We start from the raw sequence: 12,388 nt of genomic DNA on the forward strand, positions 1-12,388 counted from the left end.
TACGTATCGTAGCAATAGAGTTCTTATGATTCTTAAAACGCTATATTGCATCTCATTTCTACGTTTCATGGTAAGATATAATATGATTTGCGAAGTGTCATGTATTCCTCGTCTACACTTCAAATGAATGTGAATGCGACACTTCCTCGCTAGGAAATAGCGTTTGAAGATGTCTACGTATCGTAGCAATAGAGTTCTAATGCTTCTTAAAACGCGATATCGCATCTCATTTCTATGTTTCATGGTAAGATATAATATGATTTGCGAAGTGTTTATGTATTCCTCGTCTACACTTCAAATGAATGTAAATGCGACACTTCCTTGCTAGGAAATAGCGTCTGCAGATGTCTACGTATCGTAGCAATAGAGTTCTAATGATTCTTAAAACGCGATATCTCATCTCATTTCTATGTTTCATGGTAAGATATAATATGATTTGCGAAGTGTTATGTATTCCTCGTCTACACTTCAAATGAATGTAAATGCGACACTTCCTTGCAAGGAAATAGCGATTGCAGATGTCTACGTATCGTAGCAATAGAGTTCATATGATTCTTAAAACGCGATATCGCATCTCATTTCTATGTTTCATGGTAAGATATAACATGATTTGCGAAGTGTTATGTATTCCCCGTCTACACTTCAAATGAATGTGAATGCGATACTTCCTCGCTAGGTAATAGCGTTTGCAGATGTCTACGTATCGTAGCAATAGCTTTCTAATGCTTCTTAAAACGAGATATTGCATCTCATATCTATGTTTCATGATAAGATATAATATTCATTGCGAAGTGTTATGTATTCCTCGTCTACACTTCAAATGAATGTAAATGCGACACTTCCATGCAAGGAAATAGCGTCTGCAGATGTCTACGTATCGTAGCAATAGAGTTCATATGATTCTTAAAACGAGATATTGCATCTCATGTCTATGTTTCCTGATAAGATATAATATTCATTGCGAAGTGTTATGCATTCCTCGTCTACGATTCAAATGAATGTAAATGCGACACTTCCTTGCAAGGAAATAGCGTTTGCAGATGTCTACGTATCGTAGCAATAGAGTTCATATGATTCTTAAAACGCGATATCGCATCTCAATTCTATGTTTCATGGTAAGATGTAATATTATTTGCGAAGAGTTATGTATTCCTCGCCTATACTTCAAATGAATGTAAATGCGAGACTTCTTTGCTAGGAAATAGCGTTTGCAAATGTCTACCTATTGTAGCAATAGTGTTCTAATGCTTCTTAAAACGCTATATTGCATCTCATTTCTACGTTTCATGGTAAGATATAATATGATTTGCGAAGTGTCATGTTTTCCTCGTCTACACTTCAAATGAATGTGAATGCGACACTTCCTCGCTAGGAAATAGCGTTTGAAGGTGTCTACGTATCGTAGCAATAGAGTTCTAATGCTTCTTAAAACGCGATATCGCATCTCATTTCTATGTTTCATGGTAAGATATAATATGATTTGCGAAGTGTTATGTATTCCTCGTCTACACTTCAAATGAATGTAAATGCGACACTTCCTTGCTAGGAAATAGCGTCTGCAGATGTCTAGGTATCGTAGCAATACAGTTCTAGTGCTTCTTAAAACGCGATATCGCATCTCATTTCTATGTTTCATGGTAAGATATAATATGATTTGCGAAGCGTTATGTATTCCTCGTCTACACTTCAAATGAATGTAAATGCGACACTTCCTTGCAAGGAAATAGCGATTGCAGGTGTCTACGTATCGTAGCAATAGAGTTCATGTGATTCTTAAAACGAGATATTGCATCTCATATCTATGTTTCCTGATAAGATATAATATTCATTGCGAAGTGTTATGCATTCCTCGTCTACGATTCAAATGAATGTAAATGCGACACTTCCTTGCAAGGAAATAGCGTTTGCAGATGTCTGCGTATCGTAGCAATAGAGTTCTAATGCTTCTTAAAACGCGATATCGCATCTCATTTCTATGTTTCATGGTAAGATATAATATGATTTGCGAAGTGTTATGTATTCCTCGTCTATACTTCAAACGAATGTAAATGCGACACTTCTTTGCTAGGAAATAGCGTTTGCAAATGTCTACCTATCATAGCAATAGTGTTCTAATGCTTCTTAAAACGTGATATCGCATCTCATTTCTATGTTTCATGGTAAGACATAACATGATTTGCGAAGTGTCATGTATTCCTCGTCTACACTACAAATGAATGTAAATGCGATACTTCCTTGCTAGGAAATAGCGTCTGCAGATGTCTAGGTATCGTAGCAATAGAGTTCTAATGCTTCTTAAAACGCGATATCGCATCTCATTTCTATGTTTCATGGTAAGATATAATATGATTTGCGAAGTGTCACGTATTCCTCGCCTACACTTCAAATGAATGTGAATGCGATACTTCCTCGCTAGGAAATAGCGTTTGCAGATGTCTACGTATCGTAGCAATAGCTTTCTAATGCTTCTTAAAACGAGATATTGCATCTCATATCTATGTTTCATGATAAGATATAATATTCATTGCGAAGTGTTATGTATTCCTCGTCTACACTTCAAATGAATGTAAATGCGACACTTCCATGCAAGGAAATAGCGTCTGCAGATGTCTACGTATCGTAGCAATAGAGTTCTAATGCTTCTTAAAACGCGATATCGCATCACATTTCTATGTTTCATGGTAAGATATAATATGATTTGCGAAGTGTTATGTATTCCTCGTCTACACTTCAAATGAATGTAAATGCGACACTTCCTTGCTAGGAAATAGCGTCTGCAGATGTCTAGGTATCGTAGCAATAGAGTTCTAATGCTACTTATAACGCGATATCGCATCTCATTTCTATGTTTCATGGTAAGATATAATATGATTAGCGAAGTGTTATGTTTTCTTCGTCTACACTTCAAATGAATGTAAATGCGACACTTCCTTGCAAGGAAATAGCGATTGCAGATGTCCACGTATCGTAGCAATAGAGTTCTAATGCTTCTTAAAACGCGATATCGCATATCGTTTCTATGCTTCATGGTAAGATATAATATGATTTGCGAAGTGTTATGTATTCCTCGTCTACACTTCAAATGAATGTAAATGCGTCACTTCTTTGCTAGGAAATAGCGTTTGCAAATGTCTACCTATCGTAGCAATAGTGTTCTAATGCTCCTTAAAACGCGATATCGCATCTCATTTCTATGTTTCATGGTAAGATATAATATGATTAGCGAAGTATCATGTATTGCTCGTCTACACTTCAAATGAATGTAAATGCGACACTTCCTTGCTAGGAAATAGCGTCTGCAGATGTCTACGTATCGTAGCAATAGAGTTCTAATGCTACTAAAAACGCGATATCGCATCTCATTTCTATGTTTCATGGTAAGATATAATATGATTAGCGAAGTGTTATGTTTTCTTCGTCTACACTTCAAATTAATGTGAATGCGACACATCCTCGCTAGGAAATAGCGTTTGAAGATGTCTACGTATCGTAGCAATAGAGTTCTAATGCTTCTTAAAACGCGATATCGCATCTCATTTCTATGTTTCATGGTAAGATATAATATGATTTGCGAAGTGTTATGTATTCCTCGTCTACACTTCAAATGAATGTAAATGCGACACTTCCTTGCTAGGAAATAGCGTCTGCAGATGTCTACGTATCGTAGCAATAGAGTTCTAATGCTTCTTAAAACGCGATATCGCATCTCATTTCTATGTCTCATGGTAAGATATAATATGATTTGCGAAGTGTTATGTATTCCTCGTCTACACTTCAAATGAATGTAAATGCGACACTTCCTTGCAAGGAAATAGCGATTGCAGATGTCTACGTATCGTAGCAATAGAGTTCATATGATTCTTAAAACGCGATATCGCATCTCATTTCTATGTTTCAAGGTAAGATATAACATGATTTGCGAAGTGTTATGTATTCCTCGTCTACACTTCAAATGAATGTAAAGGCGACACTTCCATGCAAGGAAATAGCGTCTGCAGATGTCTACGTATCGTAGCAATAGAGTTCATATGATTCTTAAAGCGAGATATTGCATCTCATGTCTATGTTTCCTGATAAGATATAATATTCATTGCGAAGTGTTATGCATTCCTCGTCTACGATTCAAATGAATGTAAATGCGACACTTCCTTGCAAGGAAATAGCGTTTGCAGATGTCTACGTATCGTAGCAATAGAGTTCTAATGCTACTTAAAACGCGATATCGCATCTCTTATCTATGTTTCATGATAAGATATAATATTCATTGCGAAGTGTTATGCATTCCTCGTCTACGGTTCAAATGAATGTAAATGCGACACTTCCATGCAAGGAAATAGCGTTTGCAGATGTCTACGTATCGTAGCAATAGAGTTCTTATGATTCTTAAAACGCTATATTGCATCTCATTTCTACGTTTCATGGTAAGATATAATATGATTTGCGAAGTGTCATGTATTCCTCGTCTACACTTCAAATGAATGTGAATGCGACACTTCCTCGCTAGGAAATAGCGTTTGAAGATGTCTACGTATCGTAGCAATAGAGTTCTAATGCTTCTTAAAACGCGATATCGCATCTCATTTCTATGTTTCATGGTAAGATATAATATGATTTGCGAAGTGTTATGTATTCCTCGTCTACACTTCAAATGAATGTAAATGCGACACTTCCTTGCTAGGAAATAGCGTCTGCAGATGTCTACGTATCGTAGCAATAGAGTTCTAATGATTCTTAAAACGCGATATCTCATCTCATTTCTATGTTTCATGGTAAGATATAATATGATTTGCGAAGTGTTATGTATTCCTCGTCTACACTTCAAATGAATGTAAATGCGACACTTCCTTGCAAGGAAATAGCGATTGCAGATGTCTACGTATCGTAGCAATAGAGTTCATATGATTCTTAAAACGCGATATCGCATCTCATTTCTATGTTTCATGGTAAGATATAACATGATTTGCGAAGTGTTATGTATTCCCCGTCTACACTTCAAATGAATGTGAATGCGATACTTCCTCGCTAGGTAATAGCGTTTGCAGATGTCTACGTATCGTAGCAATAGCTTTCTAATGCTTCTTAAAACGAGATATTGCATCTCATATCTATGTTTCATGATAAGATATAATATTCATTGCGAAGTGTTATGTATTCCTCGTCTACACTTCAAATGAATGTAAATGCGACACTTCCATGCAAGGAAATAGCGTCTGCAGATGTCTACGTATCGTAGCAATAGAGTTCATATGATTCTTAAAACGAGATATTGCATCTCATGTCTATGTTTCCTGATAAGATATAATATTCATTGCGAAGTGTTATGCATTCCTCGTCTACGATTCAAATGAATGTAAATGCGACACTTCCTTGCAAGGAAATAGCGTTTGCAGATGTCTACGTATCGTAGCAATAGAGTTCATATGATTCTTAAAACGCGATATCGCATCTCAATTCTATGTTTCATGGTAAGATGTAATATTATTTGCGAAGAGTTATGTATTCCTCGCCTATACTTCAAATGAATGTAAATGCGAGACTTCTTTGCTAGGAAATAGCGTTTGCAAATGTCTACCTATTGTAGCAATAGTGTTCTAATGCTTCTTAAAACGCGATGTCGCATCTCATTTCTATGTTTCATGGTAAGATATAATATGATTTGCGAAGTATCATGTATTCCTCGTCTACACTTCAAATGAATGTAAATGCGACACTTCCTTGCTAGGAAATAGCGTCTGCAGATGTCTAGGTATCGTAGCAATAGAGTTCTAATGCTACTTAAAACGCGATATCGCATCTCATTTCCATGTTTCATGGTAAGATATAATATGATTTGCGAAGTGATATGTATTCCTCGTCTACACTTCAAATGAATGTAAATACGACACTTCCTTGCAAGGAAATAGCGATTGCAGATGTCTACGTATCGTAGCAATAGAGTTCTAATGCTTCTTAAAACGCGATATCGCATCACATTTCTATGTTTCATGGTAAGATATAATATGATTTGCGAAGTGTTATGTATTCCTCGTCTACACTTCAAATGAATGTAAATGCGACACTTCCTTGCTAGGAAATAGCGTCTGCAGATGTCTAGGTATCGTAGCAATAGAGTTCTAATGCTACTTATAACGCGATATCGCATCTCATTTCTATGTTTCATGGTAAGATATAATATGATTAGCGAAGTGTTATGTTTTCTTCGTCTACACTTCAAATGAATGTAAATGCGACACTTCCTTGCAAGGAAATAGCGATTGCAGATGTCCACGTATCGTAGCAATAGAGTTCTAATGCTTCTTAAAACGCGATATCGCATATCGTTTCTATGCTTCATGGTAAGATATAATATGATTTGCGAAGTGTTATGTATTCCTCGTCTACACTTCAAATGAATGTAAATGCGTCACTTCTTTGCTAGGAAATAGCGTTTGCAAATGTCTACCTATCGTAGCAATAGAGTTCTAATGCTTCTTAAAACGCGATATCGCATCTCATTTCTATGTTTCATGGTAAGATATAATATGATTTGCGAAGTGTTATGTATTCCTCGTCTACACTTCAAATGAATGTAAATGCGACACTTCCTTGCTAGGAAATAGCGTCTGCAGATGTCTACGTATCGTAGCAATAGAGTTCTAATGCTTCTTAAAACGCGATATCGCATCTCATTTCTATGTTTCATGGTAAGATATAATATGATTTGCGAAGTGTTATGTATTCCTCGTCTACACTTCAAATGAATGTAAATGCGACACTTCCTTGCAAGGAAATAGCGATTGCAGATGTCTACGTATCGTAGCAATAGTGTTCATATGATTCTTAAAACGCGATATCGCATCTCATTTCTATGTTTCAAGGTAAGATATAACATGATTTGCGAAGTGTTATGTATTCCTCGTCTACACTTCAAATGAATGTAAAGGCGACACTTCCATGCAAGGAAATAGCGTCTGCAGATGTCTACGTATCGTAGCAATAGAGTTCATATGATTCTTAAAGCGAGATATTGCATCTCATGTCTATGTTTCCTGATAAGATATAATATTCATTGCGAAGTGTTATGCATTCCTCGTCTACGATTCAAATGAATGTAAATGCGACACTTCCTTGCAAGGAAATAGCGTTTGCAGATGTCTACGTATCGTAGCAATAGAGTTCTAATGCTACTTAAAACGCGATATCGCATCTCATATCTATGTTTCATGATAAGATATAATATTCATTGCGAAGTGTTATGCATTCCTCGTCTACGGTTCAAATGAATGTAAATGCGACACTTCCATGCAAGGAAATAGCGTTTGCAGATGTCTACGTATCGTAGCAATAGAGTTCTTATGATTCTTAAAACGCTATATTGCATCTCATTTCTACGTTTCATGGAAAGATATAATATGATTTGCGAAGTGTCATGTATTCCTCGTCTACACTTCAAATGAATGTGAATGCGACACTTCCTCGCTAGGAAATAGCGTTTGAAGATGTCTACGTATCGTAGCAATAGAGTTCTAATGCTTCTTAAAACGCGATATCGCATCTCATTTCTATGTTTCATGGTAAGATATGATATGATTTGCGAAGTGTTATGTATTCCTCGTCTACACTTCAAATGAATGTAAATGCGACACTTCCTTGCTAGGAAATAGCGTCTGCAGATGTCTACGTATCGTAGCAATAGAGTTCTAATGCTTCTTAAAACGCGATATCTCATCTCATTTCTATGTTTCATGGTAAGATATAATATGATTTGCGAAGTGTTATGTATTCCTCGTCTACACTTCAAATGAATGTAAATGCGACACTTCCATGCAAGGAAATAGCGTCTGCAGATGTCTACGTATCGTAGCAATAGAGTTCATATGATTCTTAAAACGAGATATTGCATCTCATGTCTATGTTTCCTGATAAGATATAATATTCATTGCGAAGTGTTATGCATTCCTCGTCTACGATTCAAATGAATGTAAATGCGACACTTCCTTGCAAGGAAATAGCGTTTGCAGATGTCTACGTATCGTAGCAATAGATTTCATATGATTCTTAAAACGCGATATCGCATCTCAATTCTATGTTTCATGGTAAGATGTAATATTATTTGCGAAGAGTTATGTATTCCTCGCCTATACTTCAAATGAATGTAAATGCGAGACTTCTTTGCTAGGAAATAGCGTTTGCAAATGTCTACCTATTGTAGCAATAGTGTTCTAATGCTTCTTAAAACGCGATATCGCATCTCATTTCTATGTTTCATGGTAAGATATAATATGATTTGCGAAGTGTCATGTATTCCTCGCCTACACTTCAAATGAATGTAAATGCGACACATCCTTGCTAGGAAATAGCGTTTGCAGATGTCTACGTATCGAAGCAATAGAGTTCAAATGCTTCTTAAAACGAGATATTGCATCTCATATCTATGTTTCCTGATAAGATATAATATTCATTGCGAAGTGTTATGCATTCCTCGTCTACGATTCAAATGAATGTAAATGCGACATTTCCTTGCAAGGAAATAGCGTTTGCAGATGTCAACGTATCGTAGCAATAGCGTTCTAATGCTTCCTAAAACGCGATATCGCATCTCATTTCTATGTTTCATGGTAAGATATAATATGATTTGCGAAGTGTGATGTATTCCTCGTCTACACTTCAAATGAATGTAAAAGCGACACTTCCTTGCTAGGAAATAGCGTTTGCAGAAGTCTACGTATCGTAGCAATAGAGTTCATATGATTCTTAAAACGCGATATCGCATCTCAATTCTATGTTTCATGGTAAGATGTAATATTATTTGCGAAGAGTTATGTATTCCTCGCCTATACTTCAAATGAATGTAAATGCGAGACTTCTTTGCTAGGAAATAGCGTTTGCAAATGTCTACCTATTGTAGCAATAGTGTTCTAATGCTTCTTAAAACGCGATATCGCATCTCAGTTCTATGTTTCATGGTAAGATATAACATGATTTGCGAAGTGTCATGTATTCCTCGTCTACACTACAAATGAATGTAAATGCGATACTTCCTTGCTAGGAAATAGCGTCTGAAGATGTCTAGGTATCGTAGCAAAAGAGTTCTAATGCTTCTTAAAACGCGATATCGCATCTCATTTCTATGTTTTATGGTAAGATGTAATATGATTTGCGAAGTGTCACGTATTCCTCGCCTACACTACAAATGAATGTAAATGCGGCACTTCCTTGCTAGGAAATAGCGTTTGCAGATGTCTACGTCTCGTAGCAATAGTGTTCTAATGCTTCATAAAACGCGATATCACATCTCATTTCTATGTTTCATGGTAAGATATAATATGATTTGCGAAGTGTCATGTATTCCTCGTCTACACTACAAATGATTGTAAATGAGATACTTCCTTGCTAGGAAATAGCGTCCGCAGATGTCTAGGTATCGTAGCAATAGAGTTCTAATGCTTCTTAAAACGCGATATCGCATCTCATTTCTATGTTTCATGGTAAGATATAATATGATTTGCGAAGTGTTATGTATTCCTCGTCTACACATCAACTAAATGTAAATGTGCACTTCCTTGCAAGGAAATAGCGTTTGCAGATGTCTACGTATCGAAGCAATAGAGTTCAAATGCTTCTTAAAACAAGTTATCGCATCTCAATTCTATATTTCATGATAAGATGTAATATTCATTGCGAAGTGTTATGCATTCCTCGTCTACGATTCAAATGAATGTAAATGCGACACTTCCTTGCAAGGAAATAGCGTTTGCAGATGTCTACGTATCGTAGCAATAGAGTTCTTATGATTCTTAAAACACGATATCGCATCTCATTTCTAAGTTCCATGGTAAGATATAATATGATTTACGAAGTAATGTGTATTCCTCGTCTACACTTCAAATGAATGTGAATGCGACACTTCCTTGCAAGGAAATTGCGTATGCAGATGTCTACGTATCGTGGCAATAGTGTTCTAATGCTTCTTAAAACGCGACATCGCATCTCATTTCTATGTTTCATAGTAAGATATAATATGATTTGCGAAGTATTGTGTATTCCTCGTCTACACTTCAAATGAATGTGAATGCGATACTTCCTCGCTAGGAAATAGCGTTTGCAGATGTCTACGTATCGTAGCAATAGCTTTCTAATGCTACTTAAAACGCGATTTCGAGTCTCATTTCTATGTTTCATGGTAAGATATAATATGATTTGCGAAGTGTCATGTATTCCTCGCATACGATTCAAATGAATGTAAATGCGACACATCCTTGCTAGGAAATAGCGTTTGCAGATGTCTACGTATCGAAGCAATAGAGTTCAAATGCTTCTTAAAACGCGATATCGCATCTCATTTCTATGTTTCATGGTAAGATATAATATGATTTGCGAAGTGTGATGTATTCCTCGTCTACACTTCAAATGAATGTAAATGCGACACTTCCTTGCAAGGAAATAGCGATTGCAGATGTCTACGTCTCGTAGCAATAGAGTTCATATGTTCTTAAAACGCGATATCGCATCTCAATTCTATGTTTCATGGTAAGACATAACATGATTTGCGAAGTGTTATGTATTCCTTGTCTACACTTCAAATGAATGTGAATGCGATACTTCCTCGCTAGGAAATAGCGTCTGCAGATGTCTAGGTATCGTAGCAATAGAGTTCTAATGCTCCTTAAAACGCGATATCGCATTTCATTTCTATGTTTCATGGTGATATATAATATGATTTGCGAAGTGTCATGTATTCCTCGCCTACACTTCAAATGAATGTAAATGCGACACTTCCTTGCTAGGATATAGCGTTTGCAGATGTCTACGTATCGAAGCAATAGGGTTCAAATGCTTCTTAAAACGAGATATTGCATCTCATATCTATGTTTCCTGATAAGATATAATATTCATTGCGACGTGTTATGCATTCCTCGTCTATGATTCAAATGAATGTAAATGCGACATTTCCGTGCAAGGAAATAGCGTTTGCAGATGTCAACGTATCGTAGCAATATAGAGTTCTAATGCTTCTTAAAACGCGATATCGCATCTCATTTCTATGTTTCATGGTAAGATATAATATGATTTGCGAAGTGTTATGTATTCCTCGTCTACACTTCAAATGAATGTAAATGCGACACTTCCTTGCAAGGAAATAGCGATTGCAGATGTCTACGTCTCGTAGCAACAGAGTTCATATGTTCTTAAAACGCGATATCGCATCTCAATTCTATGTTTCATGGTAAGATATAACATGATTTGCGAAGTGTTATGTATTCCTTGTCTACACTTCAAATGAATGTGAATGCGATAGTTCCTCGCTAGGAAATAGCGTCTGCAGATGTCTAGGTATCGTAGCAATAGAGTTCTAATGCTTCTTAAAACGCGATATCGCATCTCATTTCTATGTTTCATGGTGAGATATAATATGATTTGCGAAGTGTCATGTATTCCTCGCCTACACTTCAAACGAATGTAAATGCGACACTTCCTTGCTAGGAAATAGCGTTTGCAGATGTCTACGTATCGAAGCAATAGAGTTCAAATGCTTCTTAAAACGAGGTATTGCATCTCATATCTATGTTTCCTGATAAGATATAATATTCATTGCGACGTGTTATGCATTCCTCGTCTACGATTCAAATGAATGTAAATGCGACATTTCCTTGCATGGAAATAGCATTTGCAGATGTCTACGTATCGAAGCAATAGAGTTCAAATGCTTCTTAAAACGAGATATTGCATCTCATATCTATGTTTCCTGATAAGATATAATATTCATTGCGAAGTGTTATGCATTCCTCGTCTACGATTCAAATGAATGTAAATGCGACATTTCCTTGCAAGGAAATAGCGCTTGCAGATGTCAACGTATCGTAGCAATAGAGTTCTAATGCTTCTTAAAACGCGATATCGCATCTCATTTCTATGTTTCATGGTGATATATAATATGATTTGCGAAGTGTCATGTATTCCTCGCCTACACTTCAAATGAATGTAAATGCGACACTTCCTTGCTAGAAAATAGCGTTTGCAGATGTCAACGTATCGTAGCAATAGAGTTCTAATGCTTCTTAAAACGCGATATCGCATCTCATTTCTATGTTTCATAGTAAGATATAATATGATTTGCGAAGTATTGTGTATTCCTCGTCTACACTTCAAATGAATGTGAATGCGATACTTCCTCGCTAGGAAATAGCGTTTGCAGATGTCTACGTGTCGTAGCAATAGCTTTCTAATGCTACTTAAAACGCGATATCGAATCTCATTTCTATGTTTCATGGTGAGATATAATATGATTTGCGGAGTGTCATGTATTCCTCGCTTACACTTCAAATGAATGTAAATGCGACACTTCCTTGCTAGGAAATAGCGTTTGCAGATGTCTACGTATCGAAGCAATAGAGTTCAAATGCTTCTT

This window comes from Xylocopa sonorina, chromosome 2 (genome assembly GCF_050948175.1).
Source record: "Xylocopa sonorina isolate GNS202 chromosome 2, iyXylSono1_principal, whole genome shotgun sequence".
NCBI classification, from domain to species: domain Eukaryota; kingdom Metazoa; phylum Arthropoda; class Insecta; order Hymenoptera; family Apidae; genus Xylocopa; species Xylocopa sonorina.